Raw genomic sequence first — 13691 nt, 5'->3', positions numbered from 1 at the left:
ATGGTGCCACTGCACTCCAGCCTGGGCAACACAGCAAGACTCTGTCTCAAAAAAAAAAAAAAAAAAAAACCCACTCTCCCCAGTGGATTACAGGTGAGGGTTTTTCAAGGTGGGAGCCAAAGGTTACAGGCAAAGTCATAAAGCAATTCATGAAGATTATAGAGTGGTTTGACCTAAAAAGGCAGAACATCTTGAAGCAAAGGGGACCCGCAGGACACAGGTAGATGCAAAGATCTCTGACTTGTGACAGGTTAAGGAAGGGAAATTTTGTTTAAAAGTTTGGAGTCAGCAGAAAAAACTATTAGCTCTGGTCTGTGGGCATAACTTCCTCCAGGTCCCTCAGGAAAGAATTTAGGACAAAGTACACTGGTAAGAGTTCAGTCCTCAGTTCCCCTTACCTGACGGCTGTGCCAGCAGATCCGTTTGCTGGGGTCTGGGTTTCTAGAAAACAACTTGGGGAGGTATGCTAAAATTCCTTCCTTCCTTCCCTCCCTCCCTCACTCCCTGCTTCCTTCCTTCCTTCTTTCCTTCCCTCCTTCCCTTTCTCTCTTTCTCTCAACAGAGTCTCGCTCTTGTCCCCCAGGCTGGACTGCAACCACTGCCTCACAGGTTCAACCTCCTGCCTCAGCCCCCTAGGTCGGCCACCACGCCAGGTGTTGGATATAAAATGCTCTAGAAATAAATGCTCGGTGCCACAAAGTGAAACCAGCACTCAGGCAAAAGTTCTCTCAGCAAAGCAATTTAATTCTGCAGAAGGATGCCACTAGCATCAATCAAGATCACAAGAGCACAGAGAACAAACGATAAAAGAGAGGTTTTATCCTTAATGCAGTCCCTATCTCTGTGTCACTCCCCCATGGGTTGGGGTCTGACCGCACAATCTGAGCTGACCTGATTGGCTACTTGTACATATTTTCCTAAATATAGAAGGGGAGGGGGGTTTGAGGTACAAAGGTGCAGTGTGTGAGAAGTGCAGTTTCAGGGGATCAATGGGTACAGGTAACCAAAGGAACAGAGTGAGTTATTGATTAGAGCTGATGGGAAGGGGGTAGGCTGTTAACACTAACTAGGGGCAAGGACAAACAAGAAAGTTGAGTTTCAGAACAAAGAATAAGGAAGCTAACAGCCTAAACCTTTTGAAGAGAAACTTAGAAAGATTCATTGTGTCTTTCACCTAGCTAATTTTTGTATTTTTAGTAGAGATGGGGTTTCACCATGTTGGCCAGGCTGGTCTCAAATTCCTGACCTCAAGTGATCCTCCAGCCTTGGCCTCCCAAAGTGCTGGAATTACAGACATGAGCCACCGCACCTGGCTAATGCCATCTTTAGTTGTTATAGAAAACCAAGTATCTCATGACTCTAGCTTCCTTGGCTTTTTTTTTTTTTTTTTTGAGACATAGTTTCACTATTGTTGCCCAGGCTGGAGTACAATGGCATGATCTTGGCTCACTGCAATCTTTGCCTCCCAGGTTCAAATGATTCTCCTGCCTCAGCCTCCAACGTAGCTGGGATTACAGGCATGCAATACCATGCGCAGCTAATTTTTTTGTATTATTAGTAGAGACAGATTTCACCATGTTGGCCAGGCTGGGTGTCAAAGTCCTGACCTCAGGTGATCTGCCTGCGTTGGCCTCCCAGAATGCTTGGATTACATGCATCAGCCACCGTGCCTGCCCGGCTATTGTTTTAAGTTACTTTTACCATTTTACTTACCAAGTTGCTCATTGATTTCTCATGGCTAGCTAGGTGCCTTTTCTTTGAAGGCACTCAAGACACTTTGAAGCGACAGAAAAATGGAATTTATTGGGCATAAAGGGAAAATTTTCTTTGAAGGAACTCAAGATTTTTCTTTATTTCCATGCTTTACGGGTCTCAGGTCCCTACAGAGGAAGTGCCTGCTGTGTCTCAGTGTTAGAGGCATTTGAACCACAGCAACTCCATCTTGAGTAGCCACTGGGTAAAATAAGGCTGAGACCTACTGGGTGGCATTCCCAGGAGGCTAGGCATTCTTAGTCACAGGAGGAGACCGGAGGTCAGCACAAGATACAGGTTATAAAGACCTTGTGGATAAAACGGCATGCGGTAAAGAAGCCGGCCAAATCCCACCGAAACCAAGATGGTGACAAGAGTGACCTCTGGTCATCCTCATGGCTCATTATACACTAATAATAATACATTAGCACACTAAAAGACACTCCCACCAGCAGCACGACAGTTGACAAATGCCATGGCAATGAGACAGTCAAGTATAAAGCGGTCCCCGGAGAAACTCCGACCACTGTGCGGGCACTGGGAAAATGGGCTGGAGCCACGGAGTTCACGCCCTTTGCAGCGGGGAGGAGACTGGCCTCTTCTGTTTCAGGTGGAATCCAGGATTCAATCTGTGAGGGGGAGACCAGCTAGCAGGGACTCTCGCTTTGCTGAGAGTCCCTGTTTCTCTTTTTTTCCTTTTTGCCCAATAAATTCCATTTTTCTCACTCTTCAAAATGTCTGCGAGCCTAATCATGGCCATGTGGCAATAACCTGGCTTTTATCTGAACTAAGGAGAAAGTCCTGCAACAGCAATACCTGGAAGTTACCTTATATGGTCTAAAAAGGGGAGGAACCCTCAGTTCCGAGAATTGCCCATCCCTTTCCTGGAAATGTCATGGATAATCCACCCCTTGTTTAGCATATAATCAAGAAATAACTATAAGGACCTAGCTACTCAGGAGGTTGAGGTGGGAGAATCTCTTGAGCCTGGGAGGCGGAGGTTTTAGTGACCTCAGATTATGCCACTGCACCCCAGCCTGGGCAACACAGCAAGACCCTGTCTCAAAAATAAATAAATAAATAAAAATAAAAATACACAGGTGCTTAAGCCAGGCATGGTGGCTCACACCTGTAATTCCAGCACTTTGGGAGGCTAAGGTGGGCAGATCACCTGAGGTCAGGAGTTCAAGACCAGCCTGGCCAACATGGTAAAACCTCATATCTACTAAAAATACAAAAATTTGCCAGGCATGGTGGCAGGCTCCTGTAGTCCCAGCTACTCAGGAGGCTGAGGCAGGAGAATCGCTTGAACCCAGGAGGCAGTGGTGCAATGAGCCAAGATCCTGCCACTGCACTCCAGCCTGGGCAACAGAGTGAGAATGCACCTCAAAAAAATCATAATAATAAATAAGAAATAACTGTAAGTATACACGGTCAAGCAGCCCACACCACTGCTCTGTCTATGAAGTAGCCATTCTTTATTCTTTTACTTTATTAATAAACTTGATTTCACTTTACTCTGTGGATTTGCCCAGAATTATTTCTTGTGCAAGATCCAAAAATCCTCTCTTGGGTTTTGGATCAGTACCCCTTTCTGGTAACAACAGGCTCCAGGACAGAATGTATTCTATGCCTCTCTCTGAGCCTCTGGTGGTTGCTGGAGAGCCTTGGAGTTCCTTGTAGCTGTGTCACTGCAATTTCTGCCTACATCACATGGTGTTCTGCGTGTGTGTGTGTGTGTGTGTGTGTGTGTGTGTGTGTGTCTGGGTCCAATTTTCCTCTTTTTATAAAAATACCAGTCATTTTGAATTATAGCCTACCATCATGCCTCACCTTAACTAATTACGGCTTCTGTGACTCTTACCAACTAAGATCACATTCTCACATCCTAGCAGCAAGGGTCTTTGAACCAGAGCAACTCCATCTTGAATAAGGGCTGGGTAAAATAAGGCTGAAGCCTACAGGGCTGCATTCCCAGGAGGTTAGGCATTCTAAGACACAGGATGAAATCGGAGGTCAGCAAAAGACATGGGTCATAAAGAACCTTGCTGACAAAATAAGTTGCAGTAAGTAAGCCAAAACCCACCAAAACCAAGATGGCCATGAGAGTGACCTCTAGTAGTCCTCTGTGGTACACTCTCATCAGTGTCATGACAGTTTACAAATGCCATGGCAATGGCCCTAACCCTAACCCTAGCCCTAATCCTAATCCTAAACTGAAAAAGCGAGGAACCTCAGTTCCCAGAATTGCCCAGTCCTTTTCTGGAAAACCCATGAATCATCCACCCCTTGTTTAGCATATAGTCAAGAAATAACAATAAAAATGGGCAACCAGCAGCCCATGCTGCCGCTCTGTCTATGGAGTAGCCATTCTTTTATTTCTCTACTTTGTTAATAAACTTGCTTTCACTTTATGGACTCACCCCGAATTTTTTCTTGTAGAAGATCCAAGAGCATGCTCTTGGCATCTGGATCTGGACCCCTTTCTGGTAATCCTAGGAATTACAACTTTAACATATGCATTTGCAGGAGCAGGACAGGATTCAGCCGGTAACACGAGCTTAATATATGCAGCCTTGACACTCAAACAAAGACAGTGTTGGGGACTCATAACAAAGCACGTTTCAGGAGCCCTTTCCATGGTAAAAGCGTTCCAAACTGAAACCCAAAGCAACTGCATGGATAGACCTAATTTGGCAGGCTTTACACTTGCTGCAAAATAGAATCACCCGGGGAGCTCATTAAGAAGATAAAGACTAAACTCTGGGTTAAATTAATAAGAGATATCAGTTCCATCTTTGTTTTTGAGACAGAGTCTCGCTCTTTTGCCAGGCTGGAGTACAGTGGCAGTATCTCAGTTCACTGCAATCTGTGCCTCCTGGATTCAAGCGATTCTCATGCCTCAGCCTTCCAAGGAGGAGGGATTACAGGTGTGCACCACCACACCCAGCTAATTTTTGTAGTTTAAGTAGAGACGGGTTTTTGGCATGCTGGCCAGACTGGTCTCGAACATCTGACCTAAAGTCATCTGCTCTCCTTGGCCTTCCAAAGTGGTGGGAATACAGGCGTAAGCCACCATGCCCTCCGTTTGATTTTATTAAATCAAAGAAGGACTATTCATTGTGTCTGCTAATTCCATATTTATACCACTTGCCTCATTTACTCTTGTCTTAGGGCCAGGTGGAGTAACTCATGCCTGTAATCTTAACACTTTGGGAGGGAAGTCCCAAAGTTAACACTTTGGGAAGTGGTGGGATAATTGCTTGAGCCCGAGAATTCAAATCCAGCCTGGGCAACACAGCGAGATTCCAATCCTAAAAAAAAAATTTGTTTTTAACTAGCCAGGTGCAGTAGTGAGTGCCGGTAGTCCTAGTTACTTAGGAGGCCAAGCCCTGGCAGTTAAGGCTGAGCCATGATCAGCACCACTTTACTCCAGCCTGGGCAACAGAGTGAGACCTTATCTCTTAAAAAACAAATGTTAAATTACTCTTGCTTTAATAAAAGTTGACTTACGTAGTACAGATGCTAATTATACATTGTTTCAACATTTTGAGTTATTTTATTAACATTATCCACATAATAACCACAATCAGTTTTGAATGTGTAAGCCGTATTTTTTTCTTTTCAAACTATGCTTACATGGGATATTAATTTAATGCAGATAGCAATGTTGTTTTATTCATAGCATTTGGGGATGCTTCTCAATTGGCTTTATGTCAGTATGTTGAAAGAATTTTCAGATCAATAAAAATCAGATGAGTTAGAGAGGTCCTAAATTCTTCGAACAGCATCTCTCCAAGATAAGAAATGGCATGAGTAATAATAGTAAGAGCCACTGATGTTCACTGAACCTCAGCACCCAGCTGGGTGGAACTGGACAAACTACTCACAATCAGGTCTGGTTGTTCTGACAAGATCAGAGGCCCACGCAGTGAACATTGTTTCTCTTCTCACTGCGATCTTCCTTGCTCAATTAAAGCACATGCAAGCGCACACTCATGAAAGAATATTGATGTGACACTAAATGCTAAGGGGTGAATCAGCTCAAATATCTTTATACATTAAGCAAAACAATTCAGCAGCATGGTCTACATTTTTTTTTTAAATCTATTGAGAGGTTGTAATGCCCAACCTGGTTTTTACTAACACCATTTTTAGACTCTCCCTTTACTTTACTCACCTAGCCTAATGGACTCTCGCTAGCTAAGAGAAGCAGACAGACTCCATCTTGGCTCTTTCACTGGCAGCCCCTTCCTCAAGGACTTAACTTGTGCAAGCTGACTCCCAGCACATCCAAGAATGCAATTAACCGATAAGATACTGTGGCAAGCTATATCCACAGTTCCCAGGAATTAATCTGATTGATAACGCCCAAAGCCCCGTGTCTATCACCTTATAATATTCTTAAAGCCCCTGCACCTGTTTACTTCCCTGTAACCATTTATCCTTTTAACTTTTTGCCTACTTTACTTCTGTAAAATTGTTTTAACTAGACCCCCCCCCACCCCGCCTTCCTAAACCAAAGTATAAAAGAAAATCTAGCCCCTTCTTTGGGGCCGAGAGAATTTTGAGCATTAGCCATGTCTTGGCCTCCGGCTAAATAAACGGACTCTTAATTGGTCTCAAAGTGTGGCATTTTCTCTAACTCGCTCAGGTACAACAAGGTGAACCCAAATGACCTCTATTTTTGGTTCGAACCCAGATGCCACAGTGGATTGCAAGAGTGTGCTTGGTTCCAATATTTTGTCCATCTCGGGGTTTTTTGTCCAACTTGGGGTTTTTCTTTGGGCCGCGGGGATCCCTTCCACTGCCAGTACTGTTGCTGATGGCACTTTAGGAACCGTGCAGAGCCTCTCAGGAGCCATGTTCCCCAGCTGCCCGACGCTTCGTGGGGGGCTGAGGCAGCCGCAGCGGGGCGCGCTCACGCCTGGTGCCCAGGCTGCGGCCCCATTCCATCCCCATCGCCACGGCGGCTGCCTCCCCGCGGGGCGGGGCTCCGGTCCTGCCGCCCGCGAAGCACCAGCGCCCAGTGGACTCCAGCGCAGCCGGAGCACGCCCCGCCCCTCCCCGCCCCCACCGACAGGCTCCACCTCCTGCTCAGAGGCGCTCTTTCCGTAGACCACTTGAGGGCTGAGAAGTGCAGGTTCGCAGAGGCGCGGGACTGACGGGCAGCCAGTGCCACTAATCGGCACTCTATGTCTAGCTAAAGGTTTGTAAAGGCACCAATCAGCGCTCTGTGTCTACCTAATCTGGTAGGGACTTGGAGAACTTTTGTGTGTAGCTAAAGGATTGTAAATGCACCAATCAGCACTCTGTGTCTATAGCTCAAGGTTTGTAAATGCACCAATCAGCGCTCTGTGTCTAGCTAATCTAGAGGGGACTTGGATAACTTTTGTATCTAGCTAAAGGATTGCAAATGCACCAATCAGCACTCTGTCTAGCTCAAGGTTTGTAAAGGCACCAGTCAGCACCCTGTCAAAACCGACCCATCAGCTCTCTGTAAAATGGGCCATTCAGCTCTCTGTAAAATGGACCAATCAGGAGGATGTGGGTGGGGTCAGATAAGGGAATAAAAGCAGGCTGCCTCAGCAAGCAGCGGCAACCAGCTGGAGTGCCCTTCCAATGTGTGGAGGCTTTGTTCTTTTGCTCTTGGTAATGAATCTTGCTGCTGCTCACTCTTTGGGTCCCTGCGGCCTTTATGAGCTGTAACACTCACTGTGAAGGTCTGCAGCTTCACTCCTGAAGTCAATGAGACCACGAACCCACCAGAAGGACGAAACTTGGGTCACATTTGAACATCTGAAGGAACAGACTCCGGACACACCATCTTTAAGAACTGTAATAGTCACCGCAAGGGTCCGTGGCTTCATTCTTGAAGTCAGCGAGACCAAGAACCCACAAATTCTGGATGCACTATCACTGGGCACAGTGGCTCACACCTGTTATCCCAGCACTTTGGGTGTCTGAGGTGGGTGGATCACCTGAGGTCAGGAGTTCGAGATTGACCTAATGTGGTGAAATCCCGTCTCTACTAAAATTAAAAAATTAGCTGGTGGCGTGCGCCTGTAATCCTAGCTGCTCAGGAGGCTGAGGCAGGAGAATCGCTTGAACCCAGGAGGTAGAGGTTTCAGTGAACTGAGATCAACACCCCTGCACTCCAGCCTGGGCGACAGAGTGAGACTCCGTCTCAAACAACAACAACAACAACAACAATAACAACAACAACAACAAAAAATCTCGTCTAGCTTTCACCTAATGAACTGTTTATTTATGCAAAGTAATTTCCTCATTGAAGCAAGATTACTCTGGAGGAATTGTTATGTTAGAAAGAAGGTTTTTGCAGTTTAGAAGTTGCTACTTCTGGCAAAAAGCTGTGTTTGCTGATACCTTCCCCAAGAAACTAAGATGTTCTTAGTTATTCGGGTAACATTTTAAAGATTTATTGAAATGAGCTTAAGAAGGCTTTAGAGAAATGAAGCGTACTGTTTGTCTTCCTGGATTTGTCTAAGAACGTGTTGCAAATGCCAGCAATCCCATCTGTAAAATTGTTATAATGGTACCTAAACATGTGCAAACAAAAATAGGTGAAAATGCTTTAGATTTAACAGAACTTTTACAACTTAAAAAAACACCCACAAAAACAGTATTCTTTTTTCTTCACTGTGGTTTCAACAATGGATTTCTTGCTATACTATTTTCCATGCAAACATAATTTCACTTTCTCTCAGTGGAGTCTCCTTCCTGGGGTAAATAGACAAGTTTGAGACAAGCTTCATAAAACACGCTGGTTTGTGGTCTCTAGCCTTGTAGATTACAGAATGTTACAAAATTCACATCTTCTTGCAAAATTTACAGCTCTGAAAATAATATTGGGTGCTTTTTTCAGGAACAAGAATTACTGCATCTTTCACCCCCGTAATAATTTATATACAGCAGCCAGGAGCAGTGGCTCACACCTGTAATCCCAACAATTTGGGAGGCCAAGGTGGGTGAATCACCTGAGGTCAGGAGTTTTAAGACCAGCCTGGCCAAAATGGTGAAACCCCTGTCTCTACTAAAAATACAAAAAATTAGGAAGGTGTGTTGGTGCCTGCCTGTAATCCCAGCTGCTCAGCAAGCTGAGGCTGGGGAATCACTTGAACCCAGGAGGCGGAGGTTGCTTTGAGCCAAGATTGCACCATTGCTCTCCAGCCTATATAAAAACTATATATGGCTCTATTTACCTTTTAATTGGTCTCTTTTATTTCTCTATTTATTTTTATTTTTTTAGAGATTAGGTATTGCTCTGTTGCCAAGGCTGGAGTGCAGTGGTGCCATCATAGCTCACTGCAACCTCGAACTCTTGGGCTCAAGCAATACTTCCACCTTAGCCTCCCTGTTAGCTGTGACTACAGGCACACCATCATGCCAGCTAATTTTTCTATTTTTTGTAGAGATGGAGTCTTGTTATGTTGCCCAGTCTGGTCTTGAACTGCTGGCTTCAGGCAATTCTCCCTCTTGAAGTGCTGGGACTATAGGTTCGTGCCCCCATGCCTGGCTCATTTGATCTTTAAAAACTTGTTTTTCTCCCAAAGATCTGTACAAAGCCCATCAGTAAGAATGTAGCTCATTTATAACAGGCATGAGTCTCTCAGAAGGAAAAGCTTGCAATTTGTCAACTCTCTTATTTTTCTTTCAAAATAGAAGTCAATCCAGCTCTCATCACAGTTAATGAAAAATGTTGGGCCAGGTGTAGTGGCTCACACCTATAGTCCCAGCACTTTGGGAGGCCGAGGCCAGTGGATCACCTGAGGTCAGGAGTTCGAGACCAGTCCGGCCAACATGGTAAAACCCCCTCTCTACTAAAAATATAAAAATTGGCTGGGCGTGGTGGCGTGCACCTGCAATCCCAGCTACCCAGGAGTCTGAGGCAGGAGAACTGCTTGAACCCAGGAGGCTGGGGTTTGCAGTGAGCCAAGATTGTGCCACTGCTCTCCAGCCTGGGTGACAGAGCAAGACTCTGTCTCAAAAAAAAAAAAAAAAAAGAAAAATATAAGTACCCTTACCTTCCATGGAAAGACAAAAGGCAAAGTTTATACTATTAAATTATTATTCATTAGCGCAGAAAGAAATTGAGCTTATTAACCAAATAATTTTGTCCTGTCCTTTTCTTGATTCTATTTTCAGCAATTTTATTTATTAATTATTATTATTATTTTTGAGACAGAGTCTCACTCTGTCCCCCAGGCTGGAGTGAAGCAGCATGATCTCAGCTCACTGCAACCTCCGCCTCCTGGGTTCAAGCAATTCTCATGCCTCAGCCTCCCAAATAGCTGGGGTTACAGGCACCTGACACCATGTCCAGCTCATTTTCGTATTTTTAGTAGAGATGGAGTTTTGCCATGTTGACCAGGCTGGCTTGAACTCCTGACCTCAAATTATCCACCCACTTCAGCCTCCCAAAGTGCTGGGATTATAGGAATGAGCCAGCATGCCCAGCCCTTGTTTTAATTTTTAACTTAATTTTTTTTTTTTTTGAGAAACGGTCTTGCTCTGCCACCCAGGCTGGAGTGCGGCACTGTGGTCATAGCTCATTGCGATCCTCCCAAGCTCAAGTGATCCTCCTACATCTGCCTCCCAAACAGCTGGGACTACAGACATGTGCCACCATGCCTGGTTAATTTTCAAGTTTTTATAGTAACAGGGTCTTGCCATATTGCCCAGACTGTTCTTGAACTTCTGGACTGAAGCAATCTTCCCACCTCAACCTCCTAAAGTTTTAGGATTACAAGAGTGAGCCACCTTGCCTGGCCTCAGCAATGTTTACTGTAATTTTCCCAAGCTTTCGTGGTAAGCAGCTGAAGAGAGGGATGACTAGGTATGGAAAAACACAGCCCCCTCTGGTCCTATAAACCTATCCCAAGTATCCCAAGTAGGGCCGGCCCTCAAACCTATACCACAGACACTCAGAAGAACAAATGGACCACCATGGGAACCCCAAGCCCTGCAGCCACCCAGCAATGCCCCTGAGAAAATAACTGGCTCCCTTTTTCATGACCAATTTCAACTAGCACAGAGGAGTCAGCTGCTGTCTTTGTAAACTGGGTGTAGGTCCTATTGTTGGATGCAGAGGCAGTCTAGAAAAGACTTTGAGCACAAGAAAATTGGTAGCAACAGCTCCAGGTGAGGTCACAGTTTGGAGGCAGATATCCTGTGGCAAGTTCATGCCCTATCTTGGGTACAGTGCATTCCAGAGCCTTCCTGCAGCAGTAGCAGCAGCCTAGAATGTGATACTGAGACCTAGGTAGGTCCCTGGCCCAACCTCTTCATTGAACAAAGAGAAATTCAAGGTTTTGTTCCTGGAAGGACCTGCCAAAAAAAAAAAAAAAAGAGACAGAGAAAAAGAAAGAAAAGAAAAAAATGCAAGCTGCAAAATTGCTAAAGCTACAATAATTGTAAAAAAATTTTTATTTTGCTATAGACCAGGTCTCACCAGAGACTGGAGACCCTAGGTGGGTCTCTGTCTCCTGGTCTCAAGCAAACCTCTTATGTGAGCCTCCTAAAGTGCTGGGATTATAGGCATGAGCCATCATGCCTAGGTGAAAACAAATTTTTTGAATGTTTTCAATGTGCAAAGAATTGATTATGTGCTTCTGAAGTGACAGAAGGAAATGGAAGGTCTACAGATGCATAACCAGAAAAAGACATGCTGCTTGTTGAAAATAGTGTTGCCAGCAGTATCAGTACTTAAAACATTTTTATATTTTATTTATTTATTTTGATTGACAAATAGTAAGTGTACATATTCATGGGGTATATGTTTTGATACATATAATGTATAGTGATCAGATCAGGGTAATTACCATATCCATCATCTCAAACATTTATTCCTTCTTTGTTCTAGGAAGATTTGATATCCTCCTTCTAGACAGTTGAGACTATATAATACATATATCTAATATATATCTATGCAAACACATGCACACACACATTTATATGTATATATGTATGTGTATATGTGTGTGTGTGTGTGTGTGTATTTTTTTTTTTTTTTGAGACAGGGTCTCATTCTGTCTCCCAGGCTGGAGTGCAGTGGCACACTCTCGGCTCACTGCAAACTCTACCTCCTGGGTTTAACTGATCCTCCCATCTCAGCCTCCCAAGTAGCTGGGACTACAGGCTCGTGCCACCACGTCTGGCTTATTTTTCTATTTTTAGTAGACACGGGTTTTCACCATGTTGGCCAGGCTGGTCTGGAACTCCTGACCTCAAGTGATCCACCTACCTTGGCCTCTTAAAGTGCTAGGATTATGGGAGTGAGCCATGGAGCTTGGCCCATATATATATACACACACACACACACACACACGCGCACACATATATACACATAAATACGCGCACGTGCGCATGCGCGCACACACATGCATATATATATATATATATATATATATATATATATATATATATATATAAATTTTTTTTGAGACAGGGTCTCTGTCACCCAGGCTGGAGTGCAGTGGTGCCATCACAGCTCAATGCAGCCTCAACTTGCCAGACTCAAGGAATCCTCCCACCTCAGCTTCTCGAGTAGCTGATAATACAGACACAAGCCATCATGCCCAACTAATTTCGTATTTTTTGTAAAGACGGGGTTTCATCACATTCCCCAGACTGGTTGGAAACTCCTGGCCTCAAGTGATCCTCCTACCTTGCCCTCCCAAAATGTTGGCCTATAATATATCATTTTTAACTATAGTTATTCTGTAGTGCTATAGAACTCTAGAATGTATTCCTTCTATTTAGCTGTAATTTTCTTAGAGAAGGTGGCATGAAAATGATATCACCGTAATCCCCAAGAACCAACAAGGAATGAGGTTTCAAACAGAGTCGCAGGGGATCTCTGGAGGAAAAGCGTCCGGGGCAGAATTTACTAACTGTTGCTGTCCAAGAGTATAGTCTCTGCCCACCTGGTTCTCTGCCATCAGAGAGAACCATTATATTTGCAGTAGTAATTATGGTTTTATCAGATGAGGAAATGGGTTTCCTTCAAGAGGCAGGTGTGAAATAATAGGTTGGCGCAAAAGTAATCACTGTTTTTCCCATTACTTTATTTTTATTTTTAAATTTTGTGTGTGTCTGTGTGTGTGTGTGTGTGAGATGGAGTCTCACTCTGTCACCTCGACTGGAGTGCAGTGGCTCGATCTCGACTCACTGCGACCTCCCAGGTTCAAGCGATTCTCATGCTTCAGCATCTGGAGTAGCTGGGATTACAGGTATGCACCACGACAGTGGCTGATTTTTGTATTTTTAATAGAGACAGGGTTTTTCTATGTTTGAACGTTACAGGTAACGTTTTACTCAAAGAATAATATTAATCATGAGTATTGAAGCAAGTCAATAAGCAAGATGACTTAAGAGTGAATTCATCATGCAACAGCTCATGCCTATAATCTCAGCACTTTGGGAGGCTGAGGTGGGAGGATCACTTGAGCCTAGGAGTTTGTGAGACATGCCTGGGCAACATATAAAGACCCCATCTCTAAAAAAAAAGATTTAATTAGCTGGATGTGGTGGCACTTGCCTATAATCCCAGAGATTTGGGAAACTGAGATGGGAGGATCACTTGAGGCCAGGCGTTTGAGATCAGCCTGGGCAACATAGTGAGACCCCATCTCCATTTAAAAAGGAACAGAGAGTAAGATAACCATGGACACCCATCGCTGTGTTCTGTAATATGTTAATGAGGTTTCCTTTAAATATTTAGATCCCTATAATGTCAATGTGGGAAAGCAAAAACGTGTGTGAAAACTCTTAACCAACTCTCCTGTATCCTATAAAACACTGGCCTTGTTATTTGGAATTCACTTGAGTCAGATCCTTTTTTATTTATTTATTATTTGGAAGAGATGGAGTCTTGTTCTGTCACCCAGGCTAAAGGGCAGTGGTGTGATCATGGCCCA

Source organism: Pan troglodytes, chromosome Y, assembly GCF_028858775.2.
Source record: "Pan troglodytes isolate AG18354 chromosome Y, NHGRI_mPanTro3-v2.0_pri, whole genome shotgun sequence".
Lineage (NCBI taxonomy): Eukaryota > Metazoa > Chordata > Mammalia > Primates > Hominidae > Pan > Pan troglodytes.
The sequence above is the reverse complement of the archived record's forward strand: the minus strand, read 5'-3'. Positions refer to the sequence as shown.